The sequence below is a fragment of the Anas platyrhynchos genome, chromosome 3 (genome assembly GCF_047663525.1).
Source record: "Anas platyrhynchos isolate ZD024472 breed Pekin duck chromosome 3, IASCAAS_PekinDuck_T2T, whole genome shotgun sequence".
In the NCBI taxonomy this organism is placed as follows: domain Eukaryota; kingdom Metazoa; phylum Chordata; class Aves; order Anseriformes; family Anatidae; genus Anas; species Anas platyrhynchos.
Genome location: NC_092589.1, coordinates 28,816,433 through 28,842,509, shown reverse-complemented (window position 1 = coordinate 28,842,509; position 26,077 = coordinate 28,816,433). Strand labels below are relative to the sequence as shown.

General features: G+C 39.7%; 1 protein-coding gene across 20 annotated transcripts in view; it reads right to left on the bottom strand.

Moving 5' to 3' along the window:
• The window catches only part of CHRM3 (cholinergic receptor muscarinic 3), a 286,410-nt gene that overhangs the window by 171,827 nt on the left and 88,506 nt on the right, over positions 1-26,077 (bottom strand). The window contains exon 3 of one of the 20 annotated variants that reach the window (XR_011808128.1): positions 12,401-13,304. The exons of the other annotated variants lie outside the window; for them this stretch is intronic. The gene's annotated coding sequence lies outside the window, so the exon portion shown is untranslated. Of the gene's footprint in view, positions 1-12,400; positions 13,305-26,077 lie in introns of those variants that run through there. 20 annotated transcript variants of the gene reach the window in all.

Here is a 26,077-nt window from a genome sequence, read left to right as displayed (position 1 = left end):
GATGCCAACATCGACATTTCTTGTCTTCAGAAATAAACTTTCTGATAAAACAACTTTACTGTCCATAAATTAGGAAAGGAAATTTTTAACTCCTGAATATCAAGAATTGCAACTTTTTTTGTTGTTGTTGTTTTGTTTGCTATTTTCTTATGGCATCAACACAAATGGGAGGTATTAAGTACATGGACAGCCAACCCCTGTACACAACCACGCCAGCTTGACAGTTACCTGGGTCATGATAAACAGTGATGCTACTTCTCATATAGAAAGATAATTCTAATACAATACTAAGTTTTCTAGCTTGATACAATTTTCTTATATGAGGAAAGAGAGGAGCCAGGTGGGATTGATTAACAAGTAATTAGCAGATTAGTCAGAAAGTCTAGCCTATTCTTTAAGATAAGAAAAGGAAGAAAAGCATCAGTCTTTTTTTTTTTTTATTATTTTTTGGAAGGCACATAACAGAGTACTACTGACATGTTCCAGACTAACAGGACACATGCTTTTAGTTGTTCATTCTCTCTCTCTGTAATAATCTCCTAATACAACAACACTTCATACTATAATATATACATATAATATACATATATACTATATGTATGTATACAATATATACATATAATACAAATATATTAGAAATCAAAAGCATATTGGAGAAAGTTAATAGGAAGATGCGTATATTTATGGCAGATTATTGCAGTTTCTACTGCTTCCCAAAAATTGTCAAAAAAAATCAATTTAATATTTATATGGATACAAATACTGTTTCACTACTGCTGGTTAATTACTATAAAAATATAAAAGATGCTGAAGCTAAATATTCCATATAATATTACTAATCATTTACTGTTTATCCAAATATATTTTCATTAGAATATCTAAATGTATAGCTATCTAGATATGAGTTTTAAAATAATTTTACAGTCTCTTTAAGTACAAGCTCTATGTGAATTCACACTGTGATAAAAGAACAAAAATCACCCGAAAAGTTTTCTATAAAGAGGACACAACTGTACATAATAAGAGCAAGAACTCACAGTAAGACTGAATATAAGGAAAACATATGTACCCTCTGCAGTGCTGAACAACATTCCTCTAGATGAGAAAATGTATTATAGCAGGTCATGTGGACTGTTGAAATTCACAGGCTCACCGATGACAGATACTATAAGTACCAGACCCAACTTCAAAAGCATGGTAGAAAGTCTAGATAAGCGCAGTTGTTCTGGATGGTAATAGCCTGCCTGTCCTTCCCCTGGCATAAGCAACTCTGCAATCTGATAGTGCAGTCTGCTTCCTTCTTCCCTTATCCCAATCTTGCATAACCACAACAGATACCTTAACCCTACCCAGAGTGGGATGGAGAACAACACTCAGAGCTAAATGGATTTTATAAAGGAATCTAATGAAAGGGTAGAAGGGAAAACAAACAAACAAACAAAACACTTTTGTTTGTTTAAAACAAAGAAAATCAAACGCACAAAGTCAGTTGACATGATGTATGTCACAGTGTAAGACTGAATATCCTGAAATCACCAAGAATCTCCATCTCAAGGATTCTCCCCTACAAAAATGCTTGAAATACTTTGCTTTACAATGACATCACTCTCTTTACCTTCTTTTTCAGAGGTTTCTAGTAACTCAGAATCACTTCATTGCTTTGTTCATTGTTTTTCCTTCAGTATTTACACTAGTTTTACAGACAACTTCTGGTTATCCCTTGGCTAAAAAGCGAAGACTAAAATGTTTGTTGTTTTTTTTTCTGGTAACACAGTTTTCCATGTTTTCCCTATATTAAAAAAAAAAATCTCTTTTGACATTTAGGAAACAAAGCTGAAAATGAAACACTTCTCTGTCAGCCAGCATTTCTTGTAAAAAATGCTAAGGACTAATAAAGATACTGTAGATACTTAAAAAATCCTACATAAATATATTGTTTCAGGTTAGTTTGACAGAAGTTTTAGAAGACATGTAACAGATGAATATGACTTTTTGTGTTCTGAAATTCTCAATCTCACTCCTATTTCCTCTATCCATCCTCCTATCTCAGTAAGTTAATGGGATATAAGTCTGTGTGAAAAGCAAAACAAAACAAAACAAAACAAACAAACAAAAAAAAAAAACACATAGAAGCCTCAGGATTCTAACATTAATCAGTAGTGGCATGTCTTACATGTAGCACCTTACCATGAGAACATTATCATTCTACTTCTGAAATGCTTCTTTTAGATTTGGAATTTAGCCAGTTTATCCTTTCAGTGAACTGCTAAAGTAGCCAAGATCACATAACAGTATTTCTACCAGAAATGCCATGCAATTACTGTAATTGGGGTTAACTGGGTGTTTCATCACAGAACTTCAGATGAACTTTTCACGTAAACCAAAGCAACATTACAACTCATGTGAATATACTACAAAAACAACCACTGGTGTGTAATTCAAGACAGTATACTTGTATGACTTAATCCATAAAGGATGTTTTTTGCACCTAGATAATTGCCAATATTTCACGCACACACACAAACACATGTATACACACGTCTATGCTCAGATTAAATTATCAGAAACCACAATTAATAAAAAGGGACAATCTAGAAATATTTTGAATGTTCATGTCGAGAGAATGAAACATTGTTTCTAATCCAATGAATCCTTATATTTAGTAAAGAGAATATTTTTGAAACAGAATATCTTATTTTGAAACAGAAAAAAAATAACCAAATATGATATATTTTAATAAAGATATGACTAATGCAAAACAATTTGCCTTCTATGGAAAAATCTCCAAACAATCTCAAGCCACCACATTGAAAAGCAAATCTTTTCAAAATACATCAGTGAAATAATGTGTAGATATTACAAGTATTATGTATAAAATGATGTATATAATTATGCTACTCCCAGCTAATGTCCCTTTGTGCCACACTGCACCATTAAACCCACTGTGTTCCTTTTTCTCCTGAACACTTCTACCTCTTGTTTCTTCTCCTGTGTGTTGTCCTTTCGCCTTGACTTGTTTGTTTTTTTTTTCTTACCACCCTTCCACCAAGCTTATTAAAGCCTAGACACAGAGTGTACAGGTATTTCAGTGGCCACAGTAAAACCTGGAAGAAAAAAACAACCTTTCTTCTATAACTTCAGTTGACACTGAGTATACAACACTACACAGGTCCTTACAAGCTGTCAATCACAGGACAGCAAAAATAAAGTCAACTGATGTCCATAAGTGGCATGCAGCTACACGTTTTGACTAAAGCACGGATAAGGGAGGGGTTTGCTACTAGATTATAGCACCTGAATACCAAGGCTGAGGCACAAAGACACTACTTCTTTCACAGTGTAGACATTGCTCTCATTTTTGAAAAGGAATTCTGCCTCTGCAAGTTTTACCATGATTTTCCCATTGCTTGTTGTGTACGAGTTACTGGTAAATAGCACCTTATGTGTCACAGAGGGCCCAGATCCTTGAAGCTCACAGAACACCTACAGTATTGTATTTGGCTCTTCTAAACTACAAATACAGAAATGCTGACATTTATGAATCTATTTTTTCCCTTGTCCATTCTGTTTTTTCCTCTTTCCATTTCCTAAGTGGACAGATGGATGCTGTTCAATAGCTCACTTGCCCTCTGGCATTACACCCATACAATAGATTATAGGCACACAGTACTAATGAGACCCTAGGAACAAAATATTAAATGTCAGTCACCCTTGGAAAGACGTAACATATTAAAACTAATTTCACGTCTACATCACAGAATTACAAATTGTTTTTGACACAACCAGAGTAAGATAAAAAGCCTGTAACAGAAAGCAGGAGGATCTGGACTTTATAATCAAATAAAACACAGATGCATGTTAGAAAAAATAACCTGACCTGGTGACTCAGCTACATCTCATGGGCACCATTACAATGAATGAAGGCGGCGCTGGATCAGAGCAGGGTCCTTGCTCAGATGCTCCCCAAATGAAATTACAAGTCAATCCAAGAGGAAGGCACCTCAGCATAGCCTGCAGCCCGACGATCACAGCTAGCACCCGGCAAGGTGTGCTGCATCCTTTTGTGCCTGCCTCCCTCTGGACTGCCCCCCAGGATGCTGAGCAGGCAGGGGGGAACCCTCCACCTCCTGCGCCCCCACAGATCCACATGGCCTCTCAGAGCAGGAAACAGTGGGGCAGGCTACAAGGAAATCCTCCGTACACCAACACACTGCCTCTGCATACGGAGATTTGGTCTTTCGCATGACAAACAGAAATGTGGTGTGCAAGACAGAAGCCCTGAAGTGAGCCAGTACAACCTCTGGCTAGCACTTTCACTGTGTTGATGCTAAGGTAGTATTCTACCTTTGTATTTTTTATTTTTTTTTTGGTAATAAAATGAATAAAAAGAGATTTTCCCAGAACAACCAAAAGCTCTTGGGACAGATTCTCCACTTCACTACCCCAGAATTATGCTTGTACAACTCCACTGAAATAAGACTCTCTTAAACAGAGAAGAGAAGGAGATTATTTTTAATATCCACTGTCACCCTATATTGCTTTCTTGGAGCTACTGGTGGGTGATCTAAGACGAAACTGCCTTCTTTCCAATATGAGTAGCACAAACACTACCAAAGCCCTAGTAAAACTCATTTTGGTAGTTTAATGGGACCTCTGTGCCTTGTATGCCTTATGCTCCCACTGTTCAAAAGAACATTTAACCAGGAATGTGTATTTCTGCATTGCCAGACTCAGAGACCTGGAAAATCTGTTGGCACTTCTGAAATATTTTAAGCCCTTTCCTTACCCTCTTACAGAGGAAGGAAAAAAAACCTAAAAAATAGCAGATCACCTTTCCTGAAGCGAGAAAGGATTACCAGCCATAGCATGAAACAAAAGAGGGCTTTTTAAAGAAAGGAGAGGAAAGAAGTATCCATCACTTCACCCATCATACAGTGCTTTAGCTGGAGTTCTTCCTCCGATCAGCTAAAGCGATCAAACCGAGCTATGATATCATTAAGGAAATAGATCATTTGAAAATAGCCACAGTTTTGGTATCAAGGCAGTAACCGTAAGGCTCCTGCCCTTTCCTGGCAGTGCAGCGAGGACCAGGAGGACCTGAGATGAAATTACCACCTGTGTCCAACACAAGCCATTCTCAATTGTCCGCTACAAAATTATCTACTGAAACCTTTCCTAAGGACTGCAGCATGTTGTGGTGAAGTACACACAACCTGAGCTGAAACGTCACCTGCCACAAGCCTTTCAACATCAACACACCGGTTGTAAAGGGAAGGGAAGATGGAGACAGGCTGCTACAGTAAACGCCTCGCCTCCTTCAGAAACCACTGCAAAAGCATAGTTGTCAAATATTTCCAACTACTGCTAATCTGTTCAGCACATTTCTAATTAAAACCTTCCCAGCAACCCAAAACCCACATGTGCTCGAGTGAATTAGCACAAAAGATAAAATGATACACATATCAAAACACAAGTTAAACTACAGAATTACCTGATTTTCAGCTTCTTAGGACTGATAATATCTCTCCAGAGGCATGAATGTTTCCCTTTCGTAAATCCTACAGTTTTGAAATTTTCTTTTCACAGCTCATAGTTTCAAGAGGAAGGAGCACATTACCTGCCTGCTGTTCCTTTTCCGACACGCTGTCTTTAAATATTTGGAGCCCAGGACATCAAAGGGCACTGTCACTCCCTCAAACTAACCCTGACTACCGAGCACATTAGGAAAGCTCTCATCTCTTCAAAGCTTGTCCCGTGTGATGTGCTTAGGTTTCCATCCAGCAGCATTTTATAGGAAATGCTTCACACACACTTTTCAGCTTCCATGAGAGAGAGAAAAAAAAAAAAAACAAACACACACACAAAAAAAATCATAAATGTGCCTCGTCTCCTGGGGCCTGAGTGCATCCTCCTCCTGGGAGCAATCAGGGGATATGCCGACACGACATCCGCAAGTGGTGGGGCCAGTGGTGACAGGCTGCTTCACAAAATGGCCCCAGCCCCTGAAGCCTGAGGCTCCCCACCATGCGTGGCCCAGCAGCAGCTCCCCCAGCAGCCCTTGCTCGCATTTCAGTGAGCTGCTGCTGGCTTTGCCCGCAGGCACAAAGCTGCCTCCATAAAGTCTCCGCAGAGTGAGTGCTTCTTTGAAAATACCTCATTTCAAGGGCTAAAGGAGCCTTTTTCGGTAAGAAGGCCCCAGCTGTGACTGGGGACGCACCGTGCACACACAAACAAAGCTCTCCACTGTGAGCGCTGGCAGAGAGGAAAAGCCCATCCAAGAGAAATGTTTGGGTTTTGGAAGTTTTGAGAGGAGAAGGATTCCCCCCTGGCCATGCTGACCTGCTGGAGGTGGCCATGCCACCCACGCCCTAAAGCACAGGTCAGCGCTTATTTCCATGAGTGCAGAGGCCACTAGGCTTCAAACCAGCTGCTTTGATTCTCTTTCTTCAAAGAGCATGCTTTATTGAATGTCTGAGGGGACGCTTTTAGCGCTCTGCATGGTGGTAATTCAATTATTTCTTATAAAATGCACGTAAAGAGCTCGGGTCTAGGTATATTATAAAAAATGCAAAGGATTCCCCCCCATACACACATACTTCTATGGCTGCACACAGCTTCTCTTTACAACGGTAAACAATCTTAATTGCATTTTAAACATCTATTGTGCCTCATATGTCAAAAGTCTGCTTATTGCATTAACATATCTCTGCTTTGGATGAAGTTCTCCTTTAAGCCAAAATTAAAAGTTTGAGGCAATAATCCTAACTCCCTAATCTCTTCAGGGACTTTCTTCACATAACTTTCTTCACAAACTTTCTTCACATAAAAGAAAACTAAGAAATGAAAATGGTTTAAACTACCTATTAAAAGGCTAGGGGTGACATGCAATCAAGTAACAAAGCTTTGATTTAAACTACCCCGTATATTTAACAACACTCCATAAGCATTATTTTTTAAAAGAGAAGCCCAAGGAACTTAACAGAATTTCTCCTATCGTATAAGGGAAACTATGAGTGAGATGCAAAACCTTTGTCCCAGAAGAGAGGAAATCTAGATACAAACCCTGCCCTGCAGGATAAGGCAAGCAAGCCTACAGAGAACAAGAGTAGGTGCGTGGGGTGGGGGGGGGGGGCAGACAAAGGTGATCGGTCACGCATCCTTGCTCTCCTCTGCCTGCAGAACAGAAAGATGCCCCACTAATTCATTACCAGGTCTCCAGTGAGATCTGGTACAAGGAAGGCCCCTGGAGAGCCCTCTACCTCCTGTCGTAACAAGTTCAGTTCCATGCAACAAAAAACATGAGTTCAGTGTCAGGGCTTGAGTGAGGCTGGAAGGGATGACGGTACATTGGCTCCAGTGACTGATTGCAAATATGACATGAAGCACAGGGAAACAAGAAATGTAATGAAAGAGAGAAGTGAGTGATCCTAACCCATCTGTTTTTTCAGACTGACATAAGAGAGAGTGATTTGCAACATAAGCGTAATTTTAATACTTTGACTCATTTCTCTAAAAAAATATTCTCAAAATATTCTAAAGCCAATCCAAAGAGAGCAAGTATCTAAAATTAAGTAGTTAACTAGACCGTCAGCCATCCCATCTCACACTCCACAGTCAGACCAAGCTGTTTGGATCAATACAATGATTAAGGGGATGTTGGTTTACGTTTACCGAAACCAACAAAAACCAACCCACTGGAGCCGCTGTAGGCTCGATGATACCATTTAGCATAGACATAATGTGCAAGGTGTTTTGTCTTCAAACGAGTTGACGGATAAGATACTTCATTGAAAGTCATATAGTTTTACCACCTACCTATTTTATATTGTTTTAAATGTTTTCCAGTAGGGGGTGGCAGTGGGGAAAGTACCTCTGCTTCAGCTGAAATGAGGATATTGCTTCAGCCTGAGAATCTGTATGATTCCAATGTTCCCTCCTGATTTCTATCTATGAATGACTCTTACAATCACTTCGAATGCAAACAGATATGTTACAGGTACCATAACACCTTTTATTCATTGTTTTTCAGTCTGCAGAAAGATGCCAGAAAGAAACCTGGACCTGTGGAAGAAGGATAAAGTCTGTCCCACTTTCCAGAAGAGAATTTATTCAATGCTCACTGTTCTGATCCTCTGAAAGTCATACCCAGACATGAGAAAAAGTATGCAGGATATTGATAAGGCTGATTGTTAATACTGAATGTTTTATTTTTATTTATTTTTTTAATTAGAAATATACTGTTCAGCCCAACTAAAAATTTTAAGGCTTCACTATTTCTCCCTGATGTTCAGACCTTTAGAAAGTAACCAGTCTCTCACTATTTTATGGGCTGTGCTAATAGTTCTCTAAGGTGTTTTGCAGAGTTACAGGCCAATGTTTCTTAAACAGCATTAAGTGCCACAATCAGACAGACATACAATACAATTTCACAGTGTTCAGAAATGACGCTAGCAGATGATGGCCTTCTCTGTCCCATTTATTTCCTGTATAATTATCCTTACAATAAATTATTAATATGATCCAGCATTTTATTGACTCATCCGTGTACTCATTTCAGGACTGGGAGATTTAATACTTTGAACAGTTCAATGCTGTAATTCGTTGTTGTTGCCTACAGAGAACAAATTGGTGAATTATTTGTCATGACAGTCACGCCTAGGAGGATGGGGACCAATTTCAGAGGAAAGGCCAGCATGTTTAGGTACTGCTGAGATTAGCTTTGCCACATGACAAGTCATCACGCATTTCTTTTCCTTCAAAGACTCTTGGAACATATTATCAGCACAACAGAGAAAATATTATTGAGTTTCAGTCATTAACTTTGTAGAATCAGAAAGTACCTCCTGAGTCACTGACTGGTGTCCCCTGTCACTGCAGACGCTGCATTATATAACATTTATCAACAGGGACAAGATGAACAGTTGTAAGGGAAAATCTTACTAATTATTTTTTGAATACTACTTTCAAAGCTTGTTACACTGGCAAATCAAGCCATGTATGTGATTAGTAAGAACTGAATAAACCCCACTAAAATATGGTATGATGGGAAACAAAGTCAAGAGTGCTTAACTGCCTACAATGTAACAAAAAAAAAAAAAACAATGATAATACCACAGCTAGTGCTTTAAAGGGAAAACAAAATCAAATTTTGATTTGAAAAACTGTCTAATTCAGACATCATTTCAAGAAAAATCCAGGAACTATGTTCCTGCCTGTGTGAATAAATGGTCATGAAGACTATTCTAGTTCTCTCCTACTGATATGTGCTCCTACACTTACAATAAAAATATCCATGCTGTTTGGCACAGCTCTGTACATATCTGGAGAAGAAAAGGAAAGTCAGGGATGGCATCCACCTGAAAGCCAGCCTGGATGTCACTGCCTGCAGAGAAGTGCCCAGGCGGCATTGCACCACAAGCAAGGTGCCTGGATTGATAGAAAGGACACCAGAAATCAGTCACTGGCCTCAATGACAGGAAAGTGCTGGGCCTCGAGGAGGAAAGTGTGTTAGTCAATGCTCCAGCTGCAGAAGAAAAGCCACTGCCCCTGTGCAAAGGAAGTTGTTTCTGAAAGGAGAGAGATGGCGCCTGGCTGCCTGGCACACGCTTCTTCATCTCTGGGATTCCAGAGGGAGCCTGCAGAAGATCAGGGTGAGGCGTGAACGAAAGTAACACACACACTCAAACACAAAAAGGAAAGGAAAAAGCAGCATGGAAATAATATTTGCTTTCTTTTTTTCACATAGAGAAAAAAAAAAAAAAAAAAAAAGGAAGCTGGAGCAGGGAGACAACAGGAGTTAAAAGACAAATTTTGCTTTTGATTTTTAAGTGCATGGTTTCAAGGCTACCTCTGACTGATGAATAGGACTGCAGCAGAGGTGAGGAATGAGAAAAGGATGAGAGAGAACACCATTTGTTCCTATCAGCCCAACTCCTGGGAGGTGTGACAGCCATGGAGCTACTGTTTTCTGCTATGGGGATTTGAAGAGCTGGCCCCAGGCTTCCCCCCGAGCCTGGCTTTGTTTTTCTCTCTTGCCCGCTTCTGGACACTGTCAGCACATCACACCCAGAAGCTGGGCAGGGCTGCTCCGGATCCAAACAATGCCCAGGAGCCTTGGAGCAGGGAAGCAGGTGCTTCTCAGGGGAGGTGGCCAGAATTTAAACCAGGGTTTGTTTCCAGGTTTCCTCACTGTCTTGGGTCAGTGATTTTGCTTTTCCCTCACAGTTGCCCTTCCACTGGAGTAGAAATTGGCTATTAAGTTCTTTGGACTTTTATTTTGAGAACAAATTTTTACAAGGGGTTGTTAAATATGCAAATAAGTACATATGGACAGGGTCTTTTCATCTGTAGGAGTCTCACTCAGCTGAATATTCCTTCCTCCCATTCCTCTTCACTTACATGTAAGCATGCAGACCCTTTCCCAGAAGGGAGGGCAGGAGTCCTGCTGCAATTACTTAACAGGTCTTAAGTGTCTCCTGTGTAGCCCCTCTGCTACATCTCTCCCAGTTGTAAGAGACCAGAGCCGCCACTTTCTGCATTGCTCAACACAAATAGAAAGTTGAGCCGCGAGGCTGGAGTCCTGCCATGCCTCCTTCCAGATGAGGGCCACGCCAGCTCTCCTCTTCTGAGTTATCCTTCACCAAGGAATTAGGACATTTTTGTGCTGGATGCCCAAGTTCCTGCTCAGCACCTCATTTAAGTGTGATGTATGAACTCAGCTCTTAGTAATGTGAATGTGTACATATGTCTGTAATCAACAAAAGTGACTATCACACAGAGTTGGAAGCTTTGAATTCTTTGATCTTAAGCAAGTCTGAAAGTTTCCATTCTGCTTAGTCACAGGCAATATATTATCCTGATCCCAGATGCAGACTGCACGTTTCTTATTAAAGATAGCATGCCATTAAAAGGCCTTATAAGCATTCAACCCACCATCAACACTTACTGTTTTGCAGCAGAAAGTGACAAACTGGGCTAACGGCACTTTGTGAATTATTATAGCTAAGCGGGTTAGCAACAGACACAATAGTTTAATTCTAGATGTTTGACTCTCACTGGTGTTAGAAACATCTGTGTTAGAGATTTGCATCTAGTCAGACTCACAATCCTCATTAAGGTATTTCCTCATAATCATACATTTGTTATCACTTCAAATCTTAAACAAGATTTCTCTCTTCTCTGTTCTGTCATATACCTGCATGCCTTCTCCTTCTGGAAACAAGTAGATCACCTGGAACCACCATATGGACAAAGCAGCACGCTTACAGCCGTTGCTGGACACACACAGACTCCTGCTCAATCTGCTCAAGATAGAGAGCAACAGAGATCCCCCCCCCCTTACAAATTTCTGTAACTTTAATTACAAAGTCAGGCTACTACAACTGCATTCTACTAATACTCCTGGATGGATGGCTATCAAAGGAACACCTTGCTCCTACCATTTCAGAATAAGCACCTAAATCTGCCAAAGGAAGGAAACAGTTCATGATGCAATCAACTAGGATGAGTGAAATAAACATCCTTCCTCCAGCACCCAGAGGCATGAACAGCCTTTGAGCTACCTTTCCAGGTCAGGCAGAGGGGGACCCTGACTATGAGCATGCCTTTAGGTGGCCACATGTGACTAGAGGCTTTGCCTGGCAGCCACCAGGACAAGATGTCCCCTGGCCCCTGGGCCAGCCCCCACATGCCAACAGACCAGCCTGTCCTGCCCACGCTCAGCACATTGCTATCCCACAGCCAGAGGTGACACCAGTGATTCAGCAAGACGTTTTCATAAGTGTCACCCCCTCTGATCCAACAGAGAGGCTGAGGCATGCACAGAGCAATGGAAGGATTTAGCAGGGTTTAAAAGCAAATTCAGGAAAGAGACAAAAGCTACACAAGCTAATCGAGTGGAAAGGCAAACTGCTTTCTGACATTGTTATTCTGTGGTTGCTGAGCTCCTTCTGAGGGAGCTCAGTGGAAAACACATCCAAAGCCTGTCATTACACTCCATAAAAAGAAGGAAATTGACAATCCTCCTAATCAGTCTTTTGTAGGATTACTTATACCACAAACATCAGCTTACTCTTTCTAAACAACATATCCGTTAATGGTAATATTAACTTTTCAAATCATAAACATCAATACAAGATGGAAAAGCCTATTTCCTTACATTATGTAAAAACACTACCGTAGTGCTCTATTCTGAATTATCTGATGTTTCAAAGTGTTTCAGCAAGATTTTTAAGTGTGGACTTTAATTAAAAAAAAAAAACAAAAACCAACATTTTCTCCTGAAAACAAATGTATTTTAGCACTACAGTGAATTACACTCCCTTGTGACACACAGCAATTTTGACCATCAGCACTGCGAGGCCATTTAGCAGAGACATGATACCAACAAAGACAGCTATACTCTGTGTCATCATATTTTATTGCAAACTTGAAAGACACTATTTAGCACAACCTAGGGTAGTCTGCAAAGATTTTACTGTTTAGCATGCCCTTCATTTGCACTGTAATTAAAGAAGATGAAACTTCATAGTTTCCGCTTTGAAAAACACTAGCCTTGCTTTCTAGCACGGCAGCAGTGTGTACTCTTTATAGATTTTAATCAAAGCAACAATACTTGCTATCAGAAATGGAAGAAACTTGCTTATTCCAACTACTGATTTGTTTTTCAAATCTTAAACGATCATCTTTGTTCTCTTCTCTCCAAGGTCCTTGTAGCTCCGCTAGAAAGCTCTGTCATCTCCACCTCGCAGGCTTCATGGAGCTCTCGACCAGCACAAAGCACATGTCCTGTCTGCCAGGGGTGCAAAGTCAGCAGCTCCAGCTGGGACTGGGAGGCTGAGCAGAGGCAATGCCACAACCCGCAGAGGGGGAAGAAGTCATGCCCTTGGAGGTCTTCAAAACATGAGTGACCTGGCCACGGGGCTATGAAGTTAGCATTGGTTGAGAAGAAATTGAACCAGAAACCTCCAGAGATCCTTCTTGCCTTTGCTTCTTTTTCTTCTTGAAAAGTTCAAGGGTCTCAGCATAACAGTATTAGCTCTTCTCTATATACTTCTAAGCCAACTCTGAGTGTTAAGTATAACTTTTTCTTGTTTAAGGACTATATAAATATTTTCTGAATAGCATACAGAAAGACCTCCTTAGATGCAGGAATATTTCTCTGTTACCTTCTAACCTGTAGATTCTGGCAAGCACAGAAGACACATATACCCATCAAGAAGCATATGTCCAATAAATACTTTTTTGGACCTTTGTCCTGTGTTAGGTTTTGGACCATTTTTCTTCATCTTCTATTTTTACAGGAACTGTAAAATAAAAAAGCTTTCTTCAATGGATCACCAGACTTCATGTTCCTGGCATTTTTTCCTTGAATTCAGTGAAACGTAAAAAATAAAGAGTTGTAGAGAGAAAGAGGTTTGATCTCTGCTGAAAAAAAATAATAATAATAAAAGAACAAAGGGAGAAAAAGGCAAGTAATGGGCTTTAGTATTACAGTGGAGAAATAGGTATGATTGGCAAATACAAAATGTTGCAGGAGACACAAAAAAGCATTAATATGGCTTAACTCCTGTTATTTCACTACCTAGAATATCTGAAGAGAACAACTGTATGCTCAGTTTATTTTCACTCGCCCTAAGCACTTTGCACTTAGCAGATGTCAGCATATGTTTTGACTAGAAACACGTAATTAAACTTTCTTTTAAATGAACAGTTGCAATAGGTAGGGAATGAACAGAGTTGAGTCACTTCACGCCAGCTTGCATGAAGCAGTATTGCCCAGCAGGACAATCCACCAGCTCCAGCATCCCAGCTAAGCTCACGACACCAAAATGTCTGACTGTATGACAAGGAGTTTGAGGAGTGAAGGGGAACTGCAAAAGGGGGAAAACAAGCCCTCTGCACAGAAACAAAATTGAGATGTGAGTCTTAAACAAGAACCTATTGCAATCACATTGCATTGCTAGAATATTTTCAATATTATTTGTATCCCTCCACCACTGCAGTTGAGACTGTATGATTTCACAATTTATTTCAATTTGGGGTGAGGTGGGGTGCGGTACTTCCCCCTCAACTCAATGTTCAGCTGTGGCTTCAGCATGCATACAGACACAATGTATGTACCAATCTCTACTTTTCTAAAGTAAGCTGCTTCTGCTCAAGCAAATTAAGCATTAGGACCCAGATACTTGAGTATGTTTATGCACCCAAAGATTTTGGTTTGTGAAGATATGGGTCATGCTGCACAGTTAGAGTACTAAAATTAACCTTAAAAAGCAGGAATCTTACTAGCTAAGATCTGTATTTATTTATTTATTTTTAATATTTGTATAAAATCTGTTCTTACTCCATCCTGCAGAAAACTTCCAATAACACCAGTTTCTACGTACTATACTATGCTGCCTTTACATGAAATAAAGCAAGCATGTGCCGATTGCACAATACTAGATTTTATGCAAGTTTAATTTGCTGCCTTTTTTCCAGCTAAGCTACTGTACGATTCACATACCCAAGCTCAACTTCTCCTCCCATCATTTCTTCCTTCCAACTATTGTGGTCCTCTACCACGTTGCATTCTGCAACTCCCAACCCCATGTCTGCCCCACTTCCAGCTTTTTTTTTTTTTAATATATTTAGGCTTTTCTATTTCTAAGCTTTGCCAGTGCTCCTTGCACTCTTTTATTTTTGTCCCACATCCGCAATTTCATCTTCTGTCACCAAGCCAAGAGATGCCTCCCAGGAACAGAATCAGTCACCTTGAATTCAGTAGTTAATAAAGTAAGTTTAGTGTTATACTAATTAACACCACACCTTCTACCTTCCTTGTCTTGTCTTATACAACAAAAATGAAAAACATTGTCTTATACAACAAAAAATAAAAACAACCTAAAAGTTTGTTCAAATTAAACTCATTTAAAAAATCAATTATCAAATAAATCCACCAAAAAAAAAAAAAAGTGACAAAATTAGAATCTGCATAAAATCAGGTTAAAGACTTAGCTACAAACTAATACTTGCCAAAATACTTGCCTGAACTATGTGATACTCCATGTTGCTTCTACCCACAGAGAAGACACACACAGTGCTTTATTGATAAGGGCTCTGGAGCATCTCTGTGGTCTAATGGGATTCAGAGACAAAACAGAGATCTCCTGCCTGCCTCCTGCTGCCCTGCTGCTTCCTCTCGAACAGTAACAGTGGTAACAGAGCCTATGCATAGATAATTTCTTTTATCCATTTATCCAATGTCCAAGTAAAGGCATTCCCAGCCCTTATAATGGGAAAGGAGGCTGAGTTAATGCCATCTGCAACAGTGTGTGAGGAGAGGCGAGCAGGAGCCCACTTGAGCTCAGCAATGAGCCAATTAATCAGCCGAGCCCTTCCGTAGCTGCAGCAAGGCACCTCTCTTGTTTGATGACAGCTTCAAAAGCAGGAGGCTGTGGGTGCTGCTTCCTTCACGCTTGTATTTGCTGTGAGCCTGAGCCACTCCCTGCAGGGTAATGTGCCTTCTGAACCCTCGCAGCACCATGGGGCTTCCTATGGCACGAATCCCAGCTTATCCCAGGCTATAGGTGGCTATATGTGGCTATACGTTCATGCAGCAGCAGGCAGGGCTCAGCCCTGTGCTGTGGGGAGCGCTCTGGCCCCTGTCCACCAGAGCACTTAGCACACGGCTCATTTGAAACATGCCAGCAGTTCTGCTGAAATTCGGAGAGTCACAGTGTGGGAAGAGCCAGATTATGCCCTGAAAACATGAAGCTACATTAAAAACAAGTGCAAAGTGCAATTTAAAACATTAATACAATCATTTCACTGGATCAGGTAAATAGATCCTAGTAGACAACTTGTTCTACAGCACATTAATAGGGTCAAAGAGCTCTCACAGCCTGCTCATGGCTCAGGTATGCTACTAAGTGGATTAAGCATGAGAAAATGGAAAGTTCAGGAATATCATCCATTGCCTCCAAAACCAGAAAGAAAGGCAGAAGCTGAAACCTGAAGGATGCCTTCAGCTGTCCAGTGGACAGCCTTCTGCACCACGGAGGACGTGTGCCCTTCCACGTGTTGTATAAGCTCACTCTGCCTTTTAACAGTTCCTCAGGTCTGGCAAATTTCTTTTCTGTTTGACACTGACATAAGCAATAGAACTGTATGAATTATTCCCCTGAAAATGCTATTAACATCTCAGCACTAAAATTACATTGTGTCAAGCTGCAGACAAAAAAAAAAAGTTGCATTTGCTGAGTAGAGAATATTTTTATAGACTCTGTGCTTCCAGGATAGGATTAAAAAAATATCAAGACCACTTTTACTTGTGTGCATAAATATTAATTTACCTTTCAGATACGAAAAAAATAAACTAGTGTTGCATCCTACTGATATGATCAGATATCCTGAAATGAGAATGTACCATGATGTACCATTTTTATTTGAAAACAAATCTGTTTTTAATTTCAAGATCATAAATACATCTGTTGCTCAAATAAATCTGAAACAATTCAATTTATTTTTTTTTGTTACATACAGTAATCTACACCTCAAGTGACAACCTCTGCGCTGGTTACCAGCCTACAGGGACAAGATAATAAGTAACCCCCTTGCTTCAAGAAATATTTTATAACACAAAATGTCACTGCTCTGTAAAGCAGTGCTAGCGTATCTTAGCAAAGCATTGTATCAATGGTGTTTTAAAACTTCAGGCAATAGGAGCTGTAAACTAACAGACTTCCAAAAACATACCATTCTCAATTTTTCAGTGCATGAAACTGTAATGCTTTCACCACTGTAGCTGAAAGCCACAGCTTCTTTAACACCATCATAAAAAATGAATTAGTATTTAAAAAAAAAAAAGTAATAAAACATGAAAAATTAATTAAAAATTTAGAAAAAGTCTAATTAGAAAAGCTTTCATTTGTTTCAGTGAACGCTAGTGCACACAAAATCTTCCTTTTTCCACCAGCCAAATCCACGTTTATTTTATGAGGTCTGGTGGCAAACAGTGCTTGAGAAATGTGGTTCAGGGCTCAGCTTCCTTAAGGAAAGGGCCATGTGCCGTCGGTCACACAGACCTCATGGGTCTTCACAGAGGGGCTGGAAGCTGAGGAGACAGGGCAGGGATGATGGGGAGGGCGAGTCACTGCTAAGTGGCCTCACTGGAGGCCAAGCCACAGTCACAGCCTCCAGATATCAGAAATAACAAGACGAAGCAGAGGAAGTCATGTCTGCGCCCTGTAATTTTGAGAGAAAAGCTAATGAGTGAACTAACGAACTGCCTCCGTGGTTCAACTGGCAGACACAAGCTACAGAGGAATTATCTTTTGCCACGGCTGCAGGAGTAGCTAGCATTCAGAAAGCTGACAAACCTTCAGTGGGAGACCAGCAACTTCAGGTTAAGGAGTCGTAAATGTTCCAGAGTCTGAGAAAATAAATGGGAGGAGGAGATGAGAAAGGACTTAAAACACAGGGCACAGTCAAGAAATAACGAGAACTTCACCAGGCAGTGCTTGCAGCTTCATGATGAAGTGCAGGATTAGCTGAGGAGAAGGGGAGCTACCTCCACTAGAACAGGAAGGCATGTGCAGGAGGGGGGGACCTGTCGAAACCATGGAGGATTTTAGTCAGATGCAAGACCACTTGAAAGCTGTAAGAAAAGGGACGGTAGAATTGCTACTTTCTAACACTTAGATTTGTTCATTGTACACAAGAGACTCTTTTAACGTCTCTTTCAGGTGCTGAAGCATTCCCGGACACTTTAGCGGTTGTGATGCACGCTGTCAGAAGGATGATTTCAATCCTTTCACAGTGCTGCAGTAATGCTCTTTATAACACCTTTTTTTTTGCTGGTTATTTTTATCAGTTATCACACAGTTAACAGATTGCTGAGCACTGACCGCTTGTAGCAAAAGATTCAGATCAAAGTACCAAACTCTCTGCTCTGCTTCTCCAGATGCTAGCACTTGCTCCATAAACCAGCTGCTGCTAGGAAGTTCTGCATTTGCTTGTTTAAGAGGGATCCCACACAAGTAAGCAAGGCTGTTCTTTAGAACTGGTAAGACCTAGCTGATGATGAATCTGTCCTGTTACGTTGCTATGCCACTACGTCTTATCACTCCATAAATTACTGAAGCAATCACCCTTCTCCAAGCTACCACCTGCTTCTGTGAGCCGCTGCTTTCATACATATGGAGCTTGCAAGGTGAGCTTTAGATACCCAGCTGCTCAGTATCAAAGGGCCACATGATCTATTAATATATTTATCAAATTCCCCATTTCTATTTCAAAACTGCTGCAGAATCCAACTGCCCTCATCACTAAGAGCCTCCTTCCAACTCTGGGCCTACATTTATACATAGTTTATAGCATTTGGTCCTGCATAAATATCATTCTTTGGTTTAATGATGGCTGGTCTTCATTGTTTTCTTTCAAGGATAGTGAAGGCCAGCAAAAATCCAACAAATTAAATTTTGTGACACAATTAAAGCCAAACAAGATTGAAAAGCAACTGGTGACAGCAAACAAAGCAATAAGCACTTCTGAATATGTAAATAAGTCCATCAGTTTATGGGGGAAAACCACATCCTACAGGTTCTTTCACCAGCAAGAACAAGCACTATAGTGACTAAAAATGCCCACATAAAAGCATAGGTACAGATAATGCACAAACTTCACCAAGTCATCACAGCTGATTCATGCCCTCCTACAGAAGTAACAAAGTATTGAAGAGACGGCTGTACAGGTCAATTTGAAGAAAAAAATAAAAAAAATAAATTTATATTCTTATTGCAGTCCAGTGTCAACTTCCTTTGAAGGTCAGTTGAGTCATCATTTCCCCAAATTATGAAATACAAATAGGAAACAAACCCAAGTTCAATCAGAACTTACTGCACAAGCACCCCTTCAATAACTCTTGAAGTGGGTGAGGGCTCTCCATGAGCCGAGGAGCAAGGGACATGGGAATTACTTGTCGGCAAACCGTGGGACAGGAGTGGCACCAAAGCAGCACCAAGTCCGAACAACATCCCCTTTGCACTACCCCTGCCAGAGCCTGGGAGACATAGCCCAGGCACTCCCCCATGGAAAGCCGTGCTACAAACCATGCCTTCGAGGCACCATGTCCCATCCCACTGCCCCTGCTGTGTAACATGGTTGAAGCTGCCGCTGCAGCCTGGGATGCTTTTGAGGCAGGTGCTTATCAGACAGCTTATCCAGACAACTTAGAAGAAAAAAAAAAGCATGGAAAGACATGGGAAAGATAATGCATCACAGGCAATGCATGGTGAAACCAACACCCTTCCTTTCAGGACAGGCATGTTTCATCATACCTCCCCCTACCCACTGCTTCCCTTCCACAAGCAGTGCAAGAACACTTCGTTTTCAAACTCACTTTTACCTCACAAAGTCAGTCCAAAACAACCCACTAAGGTTAATAACTGTTCTCCTTACCCTTCTGAAAAGGTTAATTTTCCCAGATCGTCCTGGATTCAAAGAATTATAGAATGGAGATAAATAAAAACACACACACACGGTAGGCAGTTGCTTTAATAATATTTCATGTGTGACCCACAAAATGTGTCTGGAAAAGATTCACAGAAGGAAAAACAATAAACAGAGCTCAGACAGCTAATTAATGCTGCTAATTCAACTTGTACCCTAACATGCCACTTACTGTCATCTGCATTCAGTCAGGGAATAGATGGCTACAGTTCCCAAGCGCTGCTAGTAAATTATTTTCATGTTGCCCTTTCCCTCATAAAGAAACCGCTACAGTGACAGAAGATGCTTGAGCTGCTTTCTGAGGGAGAGATTTCAGGGTGGGAGCACTCCCATCCTAAGAAGCAAGAAGCAAAAAGCCTTCGACAGTAGAAACTTTCTGACTTCCACACAAAGGATATTTCATTTCATACTACTTATATTTTTCACCCTTTTCACAATGTGCATCTACCCATACCCCTCCATTATTCCTGATTTCAGCTCTGTTTTCTTTATGTCTTAAATATGTGCAAGAGCACATAAGCTGTCTCCTAAACTCTCTTGCTGTTTTTTGCCCAGCATCTCACCTTAAACCTATTCTTTTGCCAGATTATGAATTTTAACTTAACCATATACTCCATAAGTAGACAACAAGCCCCACAACTACACCGAAAACACAGACGTAATGCTAGTTTATCACTCGTTAGGGTAGGCTATGAGATACGTGCTCTCCCCAGATCCCGTGGATTTGGAGTACTTTAAGAGCGCAAAAGAGCTCTGACAAACTTTCTGCAGATATCACCTAAGTGAAGCACCCTACTGGAAAAGTCTGCTTCTCTAACCTGTGCATAATTTTCTTAACTGCACAATTTCACATCTGCACAGCAGCAAATACAAACAAAAGTTATAATTTATGACACTGCCAAGAGATTTCTCTCTGAAACCTCAGTGTTCGCTTTGACAAAACAGTTACTATCTCAAGATGGCCAGCCTTGTTTATTCCTTGTCTTTTCCTTTCCCAAAGCCTGTACCTCCCATTTCCCTCCAACCCCAGGCTCCCCACAGCAATGACAGGCTTTTCCTAACAAGTTTGCACCAGGGCAGAGCAAGCACCCTCCTCAGCACGGTCAAGGGCAGCACCGCCTCTGCAGAAATGCAGTAGGATACAGCCAACAGATGCTCACTGATTTGGGAGCATGAATCAGCCACAGTCAAGGAAATTTGAGGCTCTCAATTCTTATACTTAGCACAATTCCCCTGATAGACTGGGTGGCACATGAAGACCCACACTGTACCAGCTATAGGCACAGAACACAGGTTACGCTGGAAACACTGCCCATATTACAGAGGGAGGAAAGGTGATCAAAGGGCTTTATTTATTTTTATTTAGTTTGCATAGCAGAAAACCCCCTTTGGGAAAAACAACATAAATTTTAAATGAATTTCTTGGAAAAGATCTATGGATTTAATTACTGGGGGGGAAAAAAAAAAAAAAGATTCACAGAATTTAATTTAAAGATTTTGGGAAACTTGCAAAAAATGTAGTTTTCAAAAACATCCTGCAATCTCCTATCTAGAAAAAACTGGTGGGAGTGGGAAAATGCATCTGGAAATCAGCAACATCTGCACTGTTTGGGCTTCAGAAATGGGTGGGGAGAGAAAGGGGAGCAGCTTCAGTGAGGAATGGCTCTTTCTCAAGCCTGGTGGCTCAGTGTGCTCCTGGGTGGGGTGGCCAGTCCTGCAGCCATTAAAACATTTCTAGATTGATTTTTCACCTCTCACCAACAGGAAACCAAAACCTTATGGATTAATGAAAGTATTTGACAAAAATACTCTAACTATATAGTCCATCATGCTTGAATTAGATTATTGCAATAATAATTACAGACTGAGCACAGGAAGATTTTTGAATGCACTCTATCAACATACTTAAAACAAGATAAAGCATTCTCAGCACCAGCATAAACAGATTATGACTTTTTTTTGCACATGGATACTTGTGCCTTGCTTTGGCTTTCTTCTCCTACATGACGTATCTAAGGAAAGCGAGAGGAGAAGCAGGAGAAAAGTGAAAGAGCTTTACTTTTGTCCTTCATATAGTTAGGATCTTATCAGTAATAGGACACCTTATAATCATTAATTCAAGTACATAAAATACTGAGAGCAAAAATAAAAGTCAAACATAATCAAAAGTTCTGTCAACAATGATATGGCTCACAGAAATGTGTTTTAAAAGCAGCTGTGCAAAACAGTTCACAAGCAAAGTTTATAGCTTTCTTTGAATTAACCAAAGAGAGTAAATGTTAGCAGTCTCATACTGCTCAGCAAAGTGATGATAATATGACAGGACTATTTATCCTCTGAAATAACCACAAGTCTCCAGGTACAGCTGAATTAGCCTGTATCTTATAAATGGCTTAGGACTACAGATGTATGTAACAGCAGCAGATGCATGCAGCCCTCCACTGGGTAGCATCAGAGTCAGAAGTTTCACCTTTCTCTAAGCAAGCCCACCAAAGGCTGGGACCACCAAATGATGCCACTCCATGTGGCCTTACCACAGCCCCTTCTAAACACAGAAACGAAATCCCCCTCCCTTCTAAGGCCATATCCTTTTAAAAATTGTAAAAGCTTCTCTGTTTGTCCTTTTTGTGCACCAACTTGATTACACCCAAATGCAATGGACTAAAATTCCTAAATACTGCAAGAACACTTTTTTTTTTTTTTTTTTTTTTTTTTTTAAGAATAATCCATCTACTTACACAAAATGTTAATGTACTGGAAAAATACTGAAAAAAAAAAAAAAAAAAAAGATTTTATAGTGCCCTCAACCTACACTGCATGTTTATATCTATTGTTTTATTTTCAAGAGCTGTTCTTCCTTATTGTGACCATTACAGAAAAACATCAAGATTGTCATGAAACTGATTGTCATAAATCCATTTTGAATCGTTTCTCCTCCTGGTTTCAAAAATTTGTACTAGAACTTTAACAAAATGGTGAGCCTGGGCTTGAAATGTCTCAAGCATGTCAATTTTCCAAACAAAAGAAGTCTAAGAGTATTCCTGCTCCAGAGCTGACTCACGTGCAGAACTAAATCATATGCATGACTATTTTTATGACCTTGCTTGGAGCTAACACAAAGTCAAGTTGTGCTGCAATTTAAATTACCTCCAAACTTCTTTTGGCAAGAACAATCCCTTGACAGTAACTAGCACTATCCTTTTGAGACATGATTTTCTAACACCAACACCTGCATTCATTTAATCTGAGCTTTTCAGACTCATTCGCATCACCTGCTGCACACAATAATGCTCCAGGCTCTTGTTGGAAAGCTTGTCTGATGCCTCAGTCCTCACGGGATTTGCCTCTTTGCAGCAGATCCCTCACTTCTTTTCCCTCTCCCCCGAGCATAATCACACCCACAAATCTTCTTTTGAAAGTCTTCAATTGCTCTTTGATAGCTGTTTTATAGACTGTCAAACTTGGCAATTTCATGCTTTTCTTAAATGGAAAATGTTCTCTCCTACCTCACGTAGCAAAGCCAAAATATCAACAATCTTTCGGGCAGCAAAAGCAGACCAAACTTTAAACACCTCTCCTATGTTACTGCAGTGCTACCTGTTTCTACGTGGAATGATTTTTTCCAGGCTTTTGAAGTGAAGCCACCTGAATGAGGCAACACAGGAGGGGCTCAGCTGTGCCAAACCACAATATAGCTTAGAGAAAGAATTAAAGACCACCAGACTATGGCACTGAAATGTAGTAAGAAGGTTATTATGCAGGATTGCAGGATGTAATACAAGCTGAAATCTGGTCAGGGTAACCCCAAATGGCACTTTCTCTTTTATTAGTACAAATGGTTGAAGTCTTGCTGTTACTTCTCATCCAAAAGGTTTCAGCTTTAATGCATGGCACTCATTAATTAGCACTATACAAGAAGGTCCTGCATAATGCAGAGTCAACCCATTAACTTCACTTGGCTGGCTATGAAACTCAGACCGTAGGTCCTGAAAAAAAGCTATATATTCTCCAACGGGCAATAATTTCAACACCACTAAAACATCCACATCGCTGTCGTGAAACACTGACTACTTAACAGAGCACCACTACATTCATTTTACTTAGGAGAGGAAATGAAGAACGTCTAATCCATGGAAAACTAGATGAATGAACACATTAAAATTAGTATTGCTCTCACCAAAGGGAGAGTAAAGATACTAGAATTAACAAATATTTGGAAAAAAGCTACCACAACGAATAAACATAGACAAGACTAATGTGGCACTACACTGAATCACCATTTTATTTTTACAGTTGTTCCTGTTTAAGTTGGCTGTGCAAAAGATGCCTAACAGAGGCAAAGGTGTTTTTTTTTTGTTTTGTTTTGTTTTTTTAGGAGTTCAGCTAGCATAGTTAACATGAAAGGCAATGAGCAGCGCAAGTTTGTGCAAACCAGAAAAAAATAGAGAAATTATATTGTACAAGCTAATTAAATGGATATTATTGATACACATTGCATTTTTCCTGTAACAAATAGAAAAAGCAGGAGATGGTTCTAAAAGTCTTGCTTCTCCAGACACTATTTTTTGCAACCTCCTATTTTTAATAAATTTAACGTTATGTTTATATATGGAAGGGAAGCAGGTAGAATACAGCACTGCAAGCCTGTTATTGCTATGAATGTCAAACCATCAGGCAAACAAAAGATCTGAAGAACAACACTGATTTGGTTTAAGTGCTGGTATAATTGAAGACTTTCGTTTTTATTGTGCCACATAATAACAGTGGTTAAAGTATTGTATCTCCCAGCCAGAAAGATTCTACCATTCACAGAGAGCCTTTGTGCACTTAAAATGCAGAGCCATTTGAACAAGCGCAGTAGCTAAAGAGCCGCAATTGCCATAGCTCCAACAAAATAAAGAGAACTATAGGAAGCACGGAGCTCTTCATGCTTATCTCGGCCTGTTTTTAAAATAGGAAATAACAATATTGCATACACAGTCAGCTCCAGAGGGTAATATATCCTCTTCTAAGATAAGTATCTAAGACAGATATAAGAGAAGAACTGCCTTCTGGAGTCGCCTGCCTCTCTATTGACAATTGAGAGACACCAGATGAATCCAACTCTTATTGTCAAGATCTGCGTAATCAGAGATGCACAGTAATGGATTCAGAACACAGATAAAGCATGCCATTTAAAAAATGGTGCAGGTTTTATTTTAAAGGAGAGAAATTACTTTCCAGGTTTGCTCATCTCTCACAAAGAGGATGATCATTTCTTTTCCCCTGAACCACTCCTTTTTTGAAGTGTTTCTGGATAATTTATTATTTTCTTTTGTTTATGAGTGCACATCAATATATGTGTATTCCCCAAAAAAGACATCAGTTAATGACATCCAGCAAATTAACATTAATAGCATATAACAATGCTTAGAATAAATATCATGTCTCACTAAGCCAGTGGTGTCCATTATTCAAAACCAGTATCCTGATGTATCTAAATTATTATTTCCTTAATATGTCATCATGACAAAGAACTACTTTTATCAATTCTATTCACAGCAGCATTTCAGCAAATAATTTAGAACAAAAATTAAAATTCTCCAAAAGAATGGCTTACCCACAAAAAATTTAGCCCAAATGAGCTGCTGCAAAACACCGTAAAATGCACTTAATGCACAGAAAATGCATTCATAAGACACAATTACATAAAGCTGTAGAAAACAGTATAATACAAAGGGAAATAAAATGAGAGGAAAGCTGATAAAGAGAAGTGTTACATAGTTTTATGAAAATCAGAAGTTAAACTTTAACAGAAAAGAATATTAAAGATTAAGTTGCTTTTATCAAAAGCAAATCCACAAAAGACAAGGTCCTTAAGGTTTTGAAGATTTTATGCTGCTTTACTTCTACTACGTTAATTTTCTGACAAAGAAGGGTATCCAGTAACATTTCAGTGTAACCAGGGAGTCTGTAAAAGGGAAAATTACCTATGAACAGTACTTATTCTATCAAAAAGTATGACTGTTTTACTTTTACTGTACTGATCTAGTGTTCTAGCAGCAGTTCTGATCTCAATGAGATATTTCTGTTCAAGGTAATAGGTTGACAATATCTACATGCTCTTATTGACAACAGTTTAAAAAAAATCATATAAATCTCTAAATAAATTTATTCAGATTTAATGCAGAGCTCATCTAAAAGCAATTGATGCAGAATTGAACTGTGGATGCCTGCCACAACAGCATGAATTAAACTTATGAAACTCATTCCTCCCCTTCTCAAGCACTTCATTAGTCCTTTCAAAGCCTTAGATTTTGTTTCTCTTAGCTGAAATATGTAAATTGCTTTTCAAAAGCTGTGTCTTTTCAACCAGTGTTTCCCCTTTTCCCTATTTCTACTATTGCTAATGCCAGCTAAAAGAGCATAATTAAAGTGAGAGGAGACATAGGAAATATATGCATTTGATCAGTGGGAAGTCACACAGCTGCAATTATTCTTACCTGATTTTTTTTTATTGTGATTCTTACCTGATATATTTTTTTAAAAATTGTGCTTTGCAAAGCTACTTTTTGGTTGAGTCTCAAAATGATTATATATTTAATTC